This window comes from Capricornis sumatraensis, chromosome 1 (genome assembly GCF_032405125.1).
Source record: "Capricornis sumatraensis isolate serow.1 chromosome 1, serow.2, whole genome shotgun sequence".
Lineage (NCBI taxonomy): Eukaryota > Metazoa > Chordata > Mammalia > Artiodactyla > Bovidae > Capricornis > Capricornis sumatraensis.
In genome coordinates this window covers 104385573-104398998 of record NC_091069.1, presented here as the reverse complement: position 1 = coordinate 104398998, position 13426 = coordinate 104385573, and positions in this window count along the sequence as shown.

The window sequence follows — 13426 nt, the reverse complement described above, 5'->3', positions numbered from 1 at the left end:
CTTTGTGAATTGGGCTGGCTTCTCAAAGGATCTCACCATGTTACCTGCTAAGATTCCTTTACTCACTCAGCAACTATTACCTCTCCGTGCCAGCGGTGTTGCAGGCTTGGAGAACAAGGCAGGCGTCCCAGAGGGCAAATGTTCATTAAACAAGTAATTAGTAATGCATGCATGCTAAGTCATGTCCAACTCTTTTTGACCCCATGGACTGTAGCCCACCTCTGTCCATGAGATTATCCCGGCAAGAAGGCTGAAGTGGGGTGCCATCCTCTTCTCCAGGGGTCTTCCTGATGCAGGGATTGAGCCTACATCTCCTGCAGCTCCTGCTTTGGCAGGTGGATTGTTTGCGCCACTGGGGAGGCCCTGTAAATAGTAATCATATTCATTAAACCAGTAATTTTATTTCTGAAAGTTTTTTCATGTGTACCATTTTTTAAGACTTTATTGAATTTATTACAATATTGCTCATGTTTTGTGCTTTTTTTTTTTTTTTTTTTTTTGGCCCCTTGACATGTGGGATCTTAACTCTCTGACCAGGGAGCAAACCCACAGCCCCTGCATTGGAAGATGAAGCCTTAACAGCTGGATGGCCAGGGAATAAGTGGCTGATTTTCAATTGAAGAAAGTGAAAAGCCATGAGAAATGAAGGGGGAAAAAATAAGTGAAGTGGGGAGGCGGGTTTCTCAGGGAAAGTCTCTGAGAGATCAGGTGCCTGAGTCCCCAGGAAGAAGTGTTCAGGTGGGGAGAGCACACAGGCCCGGACGTAGGAACATACTTCCTCTGCTCAAGGAGTGGAAGGAAGGGTGGTGAGACCCTGAGATGAGGGTAGGGTGGGTAGGGGAGCTGGGCAGTGCTCGGGAGGAGAGCCCACCAGAAGGCTGTAAGTGCAGGCTTGATGAGCCTGAGCATGGCTGGAGAAAGCCACCTCCAGACCCGCATGGAGGCTGCATCGTGGCAGTGGCGACGGAGGCCTCGGGCTTGGACCAGGGCGGTGGAGGAGAGGGAGAAAAAGGACCGTGGGCAGAACCTTTGCAGTCTCCATGGGCTGTGGTGTCAGGATGATGAGCGGGAAGTCAAGCTGCCCAGGGGATGTCCACAGACCCGGGGTTCCACCAGGAGAGCAGTGCCTTCTGGTTTCAGTCTCACTTCTGCTTTCTAGGGCTCTACATTGCCAGGGTCCAGCCCCCGCAGGATCCAGGGAAATCTGAAGGAAAAATGGTGTCTGCGATTGATTTAGAGAGAGATAAGGAAAGAATGTTGAAGATAAGAAAATAGAGGAGGGAAAGAGGCTGATATTCTTTGGTTTACATAGAAAGCCAATAAAACTCCGAGACAAGAAGTTTGCCCTCTTCACGGAGGCCACAGGTGCCTTCCTGGTCTCCTGAGGGAGTGAAGACGCAGAACGTCTTCCCGTTCAGGTCTTAGAAACCCAGGCAGATAAGTGAACGCAGGGAGCCTCTATGCTCCAAGGGATCAGCCTGAAAAAGAGAGGGAGATGGAGAGAGAGAATGATTGACACAGGGAGACCAAGCTGCTTCGGTGAGCGAGGCCCAATAGCTTTATTTTTAAAAGGTACTTTTATACCTTGCCTTATACATAGAGGGAAAGGAAAGATGCAAGGTCACACAAAGTCAGCCCAAACATTCCAGCAGTTTTGCCCTTATCGAAACCAGGACTTTTTCTGCATACCTTTCCCACAAATGATGTTGTACAGTATCTTCTGGCCTTGGAGGCCTGTGGACATTTTATGACACTCTTTTGATAAAGGCTGCTCAACCAGAAAACTTATTTTCCCTCAAAGTGTCTTTTCTTTATATTTCTAATCTATGTCAGCCTCAGAAAATGCTAAACAGAGTTACATTTTTCACAAAAAGGTGCAGTGAGTTACAAGAAAGAACCGATTAGCTCAAAGGTCTGATGTGGTTAATTTCAAGGCTACACTTGTTTTTTTTACATTCCAACTATGTTAACTAATGCACTCCCAGGTGCACAGTGGATGAGAGATACGGGAACTTAGCAACAAGCATTGGCCGAATAATGAAATCCTACACCAGCGTTACTCTAATAACTTTTAACTCTTTAAAAGGCTCTATGTTTTAGGCTTTCCATGCCTCTCACAGTTGGGAGGCTGTGAATAATCATATGCGTAGCTGCAAGAGTCTGGATATACCTGCCAAGCTAGAATGCTAACAGAGGGGGTTTGATTTGAAATATTCCTCTCATGTCCAGGAGACTTATTAGCTATAGCCCTAAGTTGATTTTCTCCAGAGAAAGGTGGTCAGGGATAGCCCCCTGTTAATGTCAGAGGAGTTGGTGAAAGTCATGAAATAGTAAAACAGACAGATTCTGGTTTGGGGATAGATGCTTGAGAAAGCCTAGCGAGCCCTTGAGTCCTGAAGCCTTGCCTAACAGTTCTCTTACACATGACCTTGTCATGGGTGGGCTCTCCCATGCTGGCTCCCGGCACTACATGCCCTCCACCGATTTATGCACTGGTCCTGCCCTGCCTCCATGCCCCACCCAACGCTGAGGTGTCTACAGTTTGTTCAAGGGCTGAGCTCTCTTCTCTGCATTGTCAGCTCTGTCCATCAGGCCACAGCTGATAAAAACAAACCCAAATTGTTACTTTTCCCTAGTGGATGTACTGGCAGACAGAATCCAGAACCAGGAGCGAAGATTGCATACATCTTCCCTTTTGGCCCCAGGCTGTGGGCTTTTGAACCAAGAGTTGTGAAGTTTTTAGTGGCCAGTCACCAGACCACCTCCTGCTTTCCAATGCAGGGAGAACCTGGTGGCCACAAAGACCACAACACAGTGGAAATGATGCATCGGCCCACGAGCAAAGCAATCACGGGAGAAAGCAGTAAATTATCCACATTCACTCACTTAAGACGCTCAGTCGTGTCCGACTCTGTGCAACCCCATGGACCATAGCCCACCAGGCTCCTCTGTTCATGGAATTTTCCAGGCAAGAATACTAGAGTGGGTTGCCATTTCCTCCTCTAGGGGATATTCCTGACCCAGGGATTGAACCCGTGTCTCTTATATCCCCTGCACTGGCAGGCAGATTCTTTATCACTGCTGCTGCTGCTAAGTCACTTCAGTTGTGTCCAACTCTGTGCACCCCAGAGACAGCAGCCCACCAGGCTCCCCCGTCCCTGGGATTCTCCAGGCAAGAACACTGGAGTGGGTTGCCTTTTCCTTCTCCAATGCATGAAAGTGAAAAGTCAAAGTGAAGTCGTTCAGTCGTGTCCGACTCCTAGCTACCCAATGGACGGCAGCACACCAGGCTCCTCCATCCATGGGATTTTTCAGGCAAGAATACTAGAGTGTTGCCATTTCCTCCTCTAGGGGATCTTCTTGACTCAGGGATTGAACCCATGTCTCTTACATCCCCTGCAGTGGCAGGCAGATTCTTTATCACTACTGCCACCTAAATTACTCTAGTGTGTGTGTGTGAGTCTCTCAGTCGTGTCCAATTCTTTGCAACCCCATGGACTGTAGCTCACCAAGCTCCTCTATCCATGGGATTCTCCAGGCAACAATACTGGAATGAGTTACCATTTCCTTCTCCAAGGGGATCTTCCCAACTCAGGGACTGAACCTGAGTCTCCCACATTGCAGGCAGAATCTTTACTGTCTGAGCCACCAGGGAAGCCCAAAATTACTCTAACACTGTATTAATTAACACAAGTATAGTAGCACTTGAAAGTGGAAAGTGAAAAGTGAAAGTTAAGTTGCTCAGTCATGCCCGACTCTTTGCGACCCCATGGATAGTAGCCTGCACCAAGCTCCTCTGTCCATGGGATTTTCAAGGCAAGAGTACTGGAGTGGGTCGCCATTTCCTTCTCCAGGGAATCTTCCCAACCCAGGGATCGAACCCAGGTCTCTCACATTATAGACAGACGCTTTACCGTCTGAGCCACCAGGGAAGTCTGAAGCACTTGGAACCCATGAGAAGCAAATGGGGTGACTCGTGGGATATGGTGACCTTGCTCCAGGGCTTCCCCAGTGGCTCAGTAGTGAAAAACCCACTTGTCAGTGCAGGAGACAAAAGAGACCTGAGTTCGATCCTCCGGTCAGGAAGATCCCCTGGAGAAGGGAATGGCCACCCACTCCAGTGTTCTTGCCTGGAGAATCCTATGGACAGAGAAGTCTGTCTCAAAGAGATGGACACGACTGAGCAACTTGCACACATATGGTTAGAAAGGTATTTCCTTTTAAGTCGTTTAAATAAACCATTCTTTTTATTTTACTGATTAGTTCAAATGAAATTCAAAAGGCTCAGAAGGGTGAACGGAGGAAAATAAGTTTCTTTTCACATCTCTCCCTCAACCAGCCAGCTGACCTCCTGGGAGGCAAGCATTACTACCAGGGCCTTGTGCACATGTCCCAGATATCACAGTCAGCGAAAAGCAGGTGCAAGAACAGTGGCGAAAGGCCAGACAATACACTGCGTGTTGCTGGGACAGTGACCCATCACACAGAAAGATGAAATTGGCTCTCTACCTTCACCATGCAGAAATGTCACTTCTAGATGGGTTAAAATCCTAAAGGAAAACAGGAAAAGCCACACTCTTGGGATAGGGATGAATTTCTTGAAACACAGAAAACATGAACCATAAGGGAGAAGGCTGAGAAAGTCTATCTACTTCATTAAAACAAACAAGCTGTGCTTTCCGGGTGGTGCAGTGGATGAGATTCTGCCTGCCGATGCAGGGGACACAGGTTCGATCCCTCGTCCAGGAAGATTCTGCAGCCCATGAAGCAACTATTGAAGCTGAGCTCTAGAGCTGGTGCACCACAACCACTGAACTGCATGAGCCTAGAGCCTGGGCTCTGCCACAAGAGAAGCCACCGCATTGAGAAGCCCAAGCACCACACAGCGAAGAGGAACCCCCACTCACCGCAGAGAAAGCCGGCGAGCAGCAATGAAATCCCAGTACAGCCAGAAATAAATAAACAAAAGCTTTTGTTAGTTAAAGACAAGTCACAGTCTGCGGAAAGACATTTGCAAAGGATAAAACTGACCCAGGACTAATACTTGAAAAAAAAAAAAAAAACCACCTACAAATACCTTCTCAGACTACTAGCTTGGCAAAATTTAAAGAGTTTGAGAATGCTAGGTCTTGAAGACAGGAAGTTACAGGATTGCTACTCTGGGGGACAGCCACATCAACAAAACAAACAGGGAGAAAACCATATGATCATCTCAACTGATGCAGAAAAAGCATTTGACAGAATTCAACAACCTCCATGGTAAGAACACTTGACAGATTGGGAATGGAGGGAAACTACTTTAACATGATAAAAGCACGTATGACAAACCCGTGATGAACATCCCACTCAGTGTGAAATGCTAAAGGTGTGTCCCCTAAGATCAGGAACAAGCGGAGGTGCCCACTTGCACCACTTCTCTTCAACATAGTGCTGCAAGTTCTAGCAAGATCATTAGGCAAGAGGTAGAAACAAAAGGCATTCAGACTGCAACGAGGAAGTAAAATTGTCTCTGTTTGGAGACAGTCTGATCTTACACGTAGAAAACCCTAAATCTCCCACCAAAAAAAAAGCCACCAAAAAACTATTAAAACTAATATAGAATGTAAAATGGTTCAAACCATTTTACAAGAAAAACAGTATAGCGGATTCCTCAAACAGAATGAAAATGACCACATGACCCAGCAATCCCACTTGCAGGTATACATCAGAAGAATTGAAAGTAGGGTCTTGGGGAGATATGTGTACACTCATGTTCATAGCAGCATCCTTCACAGAAGCTAGATGTGGAAGCAACCCAAGTGTTCATTTAAGGATAAATGGATAAACAAAATGTGCTATACATTAATACGTACAGTGGAATAAATATTATCCAGCCTTTGAAAAAGAAGGGAATTCTGACGCAAGCTACAACATGGATGGACCTTAAGGACAGTGTGCTAAGCAAAGTAAGCCAGTCATGGAAAGACAAAATGCTGTATGATTTGAGGCACTTAGAGTAGCCTAATTCATAAAAAGAGTAAGTCTGATGGTGGCTGCCAGGGGCTGGGGATAAGAGGGGTGGGGAGTTATTGCTCAGCAGGTTAAGGAACGGCAGTTTGTGAATGGACTCAGTACCACTGAACTGCACACTCAAAAAATGGTTAAGATGGCAAATTTTAGGTGAAGTGTATTTTACCACAATTAAAAAAATTATTTTCTAAGTAGCAATTTTGTTGGGCAGTTAATGAGAGAATGTATGTAGAATAGTGAGCCCAGGAAATTAGCTGAGCTGATCCCTCGTGGTTCGCACAACTAGGCCTGTGAACACCCACACTGTGTCACCAATTTTGTGAGCTACAATAGATCTCTGGAGAGGGACAGAGAGACTGTGACTGGGCTGGGCCTGGGCTGGTTTGGAGGAGGGGCCTGGGGGCAGGGAGGGGCTCCTGAAGATGGGGGGGCTGGAAAAGAGTGAGGAGAACGTGGGGGTGGGGAGCCCAGGGGTTAGGAGAGGGGAGGGTGTCACGCTTGCCCTCACCACCTCCGTGGGCCAGGACTCAGACACTAGCTGGATGCAGGTGTGCGGAGGGGAGAGAACCCAGGCCCTCTGAGCTGGAGGTGCTGGACCCGAGGCCTGAGCTTTCCATGGGGGAGAAATAGAACCTTCTGGGCTGAAGACAGCTGCTCAGAACCCCAGTGACCACGGCTGACCCCAGACGGAGCCCAAAGCGGCTGCTGCCTCTGCACCTACTTCTGAGCTGGGCGGGCCTCATTCACCCCACAGTCCCAGGAGGCCACCCGAGAGCGGAACGTCCACAGCAGGCCGGCTGGGCGACTGAGGTGGGGAGAGGGAAGGGAGGCTCTGCCCGCTGCAGCCCTGGGGGCGGGGAGAGCGCCTGGTTCACATCCTGATGAGACGCCAGCTGACGGCACAGTGGGCACCGTGGGGTGAGCCACGGGGGAAGCATGTCCATCAAGGATGGGTTTCTCCTGGGCTAAGAGATTTTGTTTGCTCATGAAAATTCTAGTTTCCTTTTGAACCTGTTTCCTTCCCTGCGGTTGCAAGGCCAGGAGGACCCCTTTTAGGAACACAAAGTTAGGCAGTGGTGACGCCCACGGATCACCCCTTGGTTTAGGTCTCAGAGGTCCGTGTGGATGGACTCCCATAGCTTTGGCATCTTCTGAGTTACAGGAATTCACAGCTGGCATCTCCCAAGTGACGAGTACAGAAACCCCCACTTGCAGAAAGAGGAAGGGACAAAAACAGCCTCGGGCACAGGAGGTGACCGCCAGGAACAGAGGTGGGGCTGCAGGTATGTGAGTAACAGCCAGAATGTTCTCTAATGGAATCTGGGTCCAGTAAGGGAGAGAACGTCTCCGCGGAGAATGAAGGTGTGTGAGAGGGCACACAGGTGACAGTGACAAATCCCAGTGACAAATTCTGGTGAGCGTTGGTTCATACAGGCTTCCAAGTCCCGAAGCTGACCACGTGGCAGGCACCACAAAGGGCACATGACACCCATTATCTCATTTAATTCACAAATATCCCTGTGGGAGGGGATTGCTCTCATTCTGTAGACAAGCAAATCAAGACCCAGAAATCAAGTCGTTCATCTGAAGTTGCTCAGTGAGTAAACAGGAGAGAGTTTTTTAACCCAGATATACCAAATTCACTCTCAACAAGCTGAGGGTTCTCCAAGGTGTCTGGTTAGATGTCTGTTGTATATTCAATGTGGGAGAGAGAGGGCCATAACTGTGATAAAATTAGGGGTGCAACCCTGACGCAATATGTGGCTGTTTTTCTTTTTTTTTTTTTTTGGTGGGTCTTCTTTGCCTCACGCGGGCTTTCTCTAGCTATGGTGAGCGGGGCTACCCTTTGCTGCAGGGCACAGGTTTCTCACTGAGGTGCCTTCTCTTGTTGCAGAATATGGGCTCTAGGCATGCAGGCTTCAGTGGCTTCAGCCTGCAGGCTCAGCAGGGTTTTAGAGTACGGCCTCAGTAGCTCTAGTACACCGGTTTAGTTGCTCCAAGGCATGTGGGATCTTTTCAGAGCAGGGATCAAACCAGTGTCCCTTGAATTGCAAGATGGCTTCTTAACCACTGGACCATCAGCGGAGCCTGTATGCGGCTGTTTTTGTGGAAGATGCTCTGCAGAAGAGAGAGCCAGGGGCCACAGTTCAGAACAACCAGATTCCTGGATGGTAACGTGAATGATCAGGTCCTTTTTGCGGGAAGGAAACCCGGGGCAAGGGGACTGCCACACCAGCCCAGGCAAGCAGAGAGCAGAGCCGTTCATCAGCGGGGACTCCACGGCTCCCTGCCCACGGCCTCAGAGGCGCAGCTGTCTCTGCCTAGCCACACTTCTAGCCTTCCTGCTAGAGGGCAGGACCATGTGAGGGCAGAGAGAAGGAAGATTGCGTTTCTGAAAGTGGGGAGCTCTGAGGTTCAAGATCTCCTGTCCCCAGCTGGCTGGGCTGCTGTCACCAGCTCCTGGTGGGGCAGAATGCAGAGCCTCCCCAGGTCAGCAACCTGGAGCCAAGATGCTTTCCTGAATGGGATTTCCAACAGCAAGCCCTCTGTTCCTTGTCCGTGCATGCATGCTCAGTCATGTCCGACTCTTTGCGACCCCATGGACTATAGTCTGCCAGCCTCCTCTGTCCATGGAATTTTCCAGGCAAGAATACTTGAGTGGGCTGCCATTTCCTCCTCCAGGGGATCTTCCCAACCTACGGATGGAACCCAGGTCTCCTGCATTGCAGGCGGATTCTTTACCACTGTGCCACTTTGGAAGTCACCTGTTCTGTGTCCACTATTCATGAAAAACTGACATCTCTCTCTTCCCCTCAGCCTCCCCATTCCCTTACCCATCAATCTTGTCCCCAGAGGGATCTACTGTGAAAAGTGTGGCTTCTGTCCTACCAGGGAATCATTTATCTACATATTTACAAATTGATATTTTCTTAAAAGAAGATTGCGCCCAGTGTGCTGGCCGGCAGCTTCCCCATTTCATCTCCAAATGATGGGTTTTCCTGGCCATGCTCTTCAGTCCACACATGGATGTCTGGTGTCCTTCTCCAGCACAGACGGCATGGCATCCCACAGTACAGACACAGCCCTTTGTCTCGTGCTGAGTGGGTATAGTCACAGGCCTTCTTGAGAATAGGTTTCGCATAGAGTTGCTTCTTCCCATCAACTAACCAGAGGTGGGGAGAGGGGAGCTGGGGAGGTGACATCTTGCCCCAGAGGATCTGGTAATCCCAGGATTCTGGTCCCTCTGATGTTTACGGGATTTATAGGAGATGACGGACCCGAGGGGTGACGAGGCTAGGGGCCTGATGGTTGGGAAATGGATGAGGTCTAGAAAGTCTTTTGTCTAGGAGGGGTGGGCCTGTGAGGCTAGGGGTCTGAAACACCTCCCGTGGTGCAACGGTAGCGCCCCACAGTCAGGCCTGCTGCCCTCAAAGAGCTGAGCTGCGGCCTCCTCCTAGGGGCTAAGGTGCTATCCACCCTGGGCAGCCAGGCTGTGTCCTGCAAACCTCTGGGTGCAGTTCTCTGGAGCCTCCATCTCAATCATCCAGGTGAAGCACTGGCAGTTCCCCTCCCTTCCTTACAAGAGCTCTGCTCTTCTGAGTCATGGACCAAGAAGTGGGGCAGCCAAAGCCCTTCCTTTCTTTTTTTTAAGACCCAGAGCTGGAAAAACTGGTCTGTTTATAGTGATAGAAATCAACTTACCCAAAGGACACGCTTCCTGACAAGTCCAGGAGACCAGTGGGACATAGCCGCCATGGAGCCTGAAGGGTCCTGGGTTCCCCAGAAGCCCGCCGGCACGCGTAACTGTCGCCCTCCTTTCTCACTGCCTTCCCTTCCCCACCCTCCCTCCCTGTCCTTGAAGAAGCCGTCACCACTCCTCCCACATTGCAGGCACTGTGTTAAATATTAGGTATTGAGAGGTGAGGGTCATAGGCTTCCCTAGCAGTGGCAAAGAATCTGCCTGCTAATGCAGGAGATGTGGGTTTGATCCCTGGGTGGGGAAGATGCCCTGGAGGAGGAAATGGCAACCCGCTCCAGTATTCTTGCCTGGGAAACCCCATGGACAGAGGGGCATGGTGGGCTCCAGTCCGTGGGGTCGCAGAGAGCTGGACATGACTTAACAACTAAACAACCAAACCAAGGGCTGAATAAGCAAGTTCCTACTACCCTTCAAAAGGACATGCCATTCTTCTGCACTGACTTTCATAATCTGCTTGGCTGAAGTTTTACGGTTTTATTATGATTTCTGATTTTATGCTGTCCCAGATCTCCAGGGTCCCTACGCCAATGCATAGAATTACGGGCTGTTCCCTGGACCCCTGTTTTTGTCCCAAGCGCTTGGCACTGACCAAGCCTTCCAAGGACTAGAGACATGGGCACCTGCTGGACTCCCCTCTCTTCCCTGGAGAACTCACACTGGCCTTGGCAAAGGCCCTCATGGCTGCCACGTGGATGCTCCCAGGGACAGTGGCCCCCTACACCTCCCAGGCTCTCACAGGCCTCCCTCCTCGGCCCGGTCACCTGTGCTCAGACATTGCGGGCGTGGCGCTTGGAGGGTGTGTTTGAGATTGACTGAATGAACAGGTCACCAGGTGGAAACAAGCTCAGAGAGTTTCTGCCTCTGAGTTTCAGGTCTGCCTCTTCATGAGTCCTAAAAGGTGATGTGCAGGGCTTTGCTCGTGGTCCAGCGGCTAAGGCTCCACCTCCCAAATCAGCAGGCCAGGGTTCAAGCTCTGGCCAGGGAACTGGATCTTACATGCCACAACTAAAAGAATCACATGCCAAAATGAAGACTGAAGACCTGTGTGCCCCAACTAAGACCTGGACGGCTAACTCGATCAATCGATATCTTAAAAAATAAAACTAAAAACAATGTACAGAGCTGAAAACAGTTACCTTGATTTGGAAGAGACGGGTGGGGGCGTTAGTACAACTTTCCTTACTAATATACATTAGTAAGTGTATTTTTCCCCAGAGAAAACAAATGAAGAGAACAGTCAGCAAAAGAGGGCCCACTAGCCCAGTAGGTGGGAAGTTAAAGGCTTTCCAGTCAAGTGGTTTCTCTGGGAGTGGGTCGTCCAGAAGAGGTCAGTTTCCATAGGGAGGCCTTAGGAGGAAGTCCAGGTAGAAGTGTAAGTCTGAGAGCAGAATGCCTGCGATCAAGGCTGTTCCAGGATGCACCTGCGAAATTCTAATGTTTACTCAATTCTTCAGAGTCTGAAATGCATGCTGTGTGGCAAAGGCTATTTGAGTGAAACCTGGAAGAGACAAGCTTAACAGGGAGTGGCCGGTCCACCCCAACCTGCTTGGAGGGTGAGTCGGCCTCTGGGGGCCCCCCAGCCCAGGCCTCCCTGTGCGTCGAGTGCTTCTTGACGTTTTGGGTGACTTAGGCCAGATTCCAGCACAACTTGCCGGGCAGGGGGTGAACTCTCCTGCAGAGGTGAGGATCCCGCCCCTCTCCAGGGCAGAGAGATTGAGTCGGATTAGTCTCAGGGCTGGGTTTCCCAGGTGATGCTAGCAGTAAATAACCCACATGTCAATGCAAGAGATATAAGAGACGTGGGTTTGATCCCTGGTTCAGGAAAATCCCTGGAGGAGGGCATGGCAATCCACTCTAGTATTCTTGCCTGGAGAATCCCATGGACAAACAAACCTGGGAGGCTACAGTCCATGGGGTTGCAGAGAGTCGGACACGACTGAAGCGACTTAGCACGCGCATGCAGCAGTCTCAGGGCTGAACAGGAGAGAAACGACTCAACTTGAGGTGTGCTTCATGCTCTTTAAATTTTGCCTCTTTCCTCCTGAGCCCAGCCTGCCCTTGGCCTTTCCAGCTCTGCCCCAGGAGCCACTCTGCTCCCCACAGAGATCAGAACCTTTCCAGCCTCCAGGACCCATGTACTGGGTCTCGCTTGGCCTGGCACACCCGTTTCCCCCTTCCTGCTCAGGCTTTCCTCAGACTCCCCTGCCTTCTTCTGCCAGAACCCATCTGTGCTGTTTCCTTCTGCCCTGGATGCCTCGGCTTCCCCCTGCTCCCCCAGCAGAGTGGCTCTGACCCCCTCAGGGATTCCCATACCTATCCTGCGACCTCGCAGCACGAGGAGCAGGGCCTGACCATCCTCCAAGGCCCGGTGCCTGCTGCTCCTCTGCAGGGAAGGCTGCCTCCTCCCTCCAGGTAACCACTGCTCACCCCTCGAGGGTCCCTTTCTCCACAAGCTCCCTGGACCCCAAGCCCAAGCCGGCTGGGCTGGAGGGTGCTCTTGGGTCTGCCTGCACTCTCCTCCCAGCACCAAACCCTTTACACATTTATCATGCAGTGTTTGATCGACGACCTCACTCTCCTGTTCTCTAGGGTGAGCTTCAGAAAGGCAGGGATCCACACCCTTGCCAACATTTGTTATTTGTGTTCTTTTCGATGATAGCCATTCTGGAAGGTATGAGGTGAGACCTCAGCATGCTTTTGATTTGCATTTCCCTGATTATGTTGAGCATCTTTTCATGTGCCTATTGGCCATTTCCTCTTTGAAAAAATGTATATTCAATTCTTCAACCCATTTTTAAATTGGGGTTTTTTTTATGTTGAGTTATAGGAGCTGTTTAGATAAGTTTTATCATTTGCAAACATTTTTCTCATTCAGTGGTTTGCCTTTTCATTTGTCAATGGTGGCCTTTGCCGGGCAAAATCTTTCAAGTTTAATTAGGTCCCATTTGTTTATATTTGCTATTATTTCCTTTGCTTTAGGAGACAGATCCCAAAAAGTACTGCTACAACTTCTTTCAAAGAATGTCCTGCCTATGTTTTCCTCTAGGAGTTTTATGGTTTCTTGTCTTACATTTAGGTCTTTGATCCATTTTGAGTTTTGTGTATGGTATAGTAGAATGTGTGTGTATCATTCTTGTACATATGGCTATCCAGTTTTCCTAGCACCACTTACTGAAGAGACTGTCTTTTCTCCATTGTATATTCTTGCTCCCTTCATCCTAGATTAATTGACCGTAAGTGCATGGGTTTATTTCTGGGCTCTCTAGTCTGTCCCACTGCCAGTTTTTGTGCCAGCACCGTACTATTTTAATGACTAGCTTTGTAGTATAGTCTGAAGTCAGGATGAGTGATTCCTCCAGCTCTGTTCTTTCTCAAGATTACTTTGGTTATTTAGGGTCTTTTGTGTTTTAGTACACATTTTAAAATGATTTGCCCTAGTTCTGCAAAAAATGTCATTAGTATTTTGTTAGGGGTTGTATTGAATCTTTAACAATATTAATACTTTCAATTCATGTTGGCAAGAATGTGAAGAAAAGAGAACCCCCGTACACTGTTGGTGGGAATGGAAACTGATGATGCAGCCACTTTGGAAAATAGTATGGAGGTTCTCAATATACTGAAATTGGAGCTATCATCTGACCCAGCAATTTCACACCT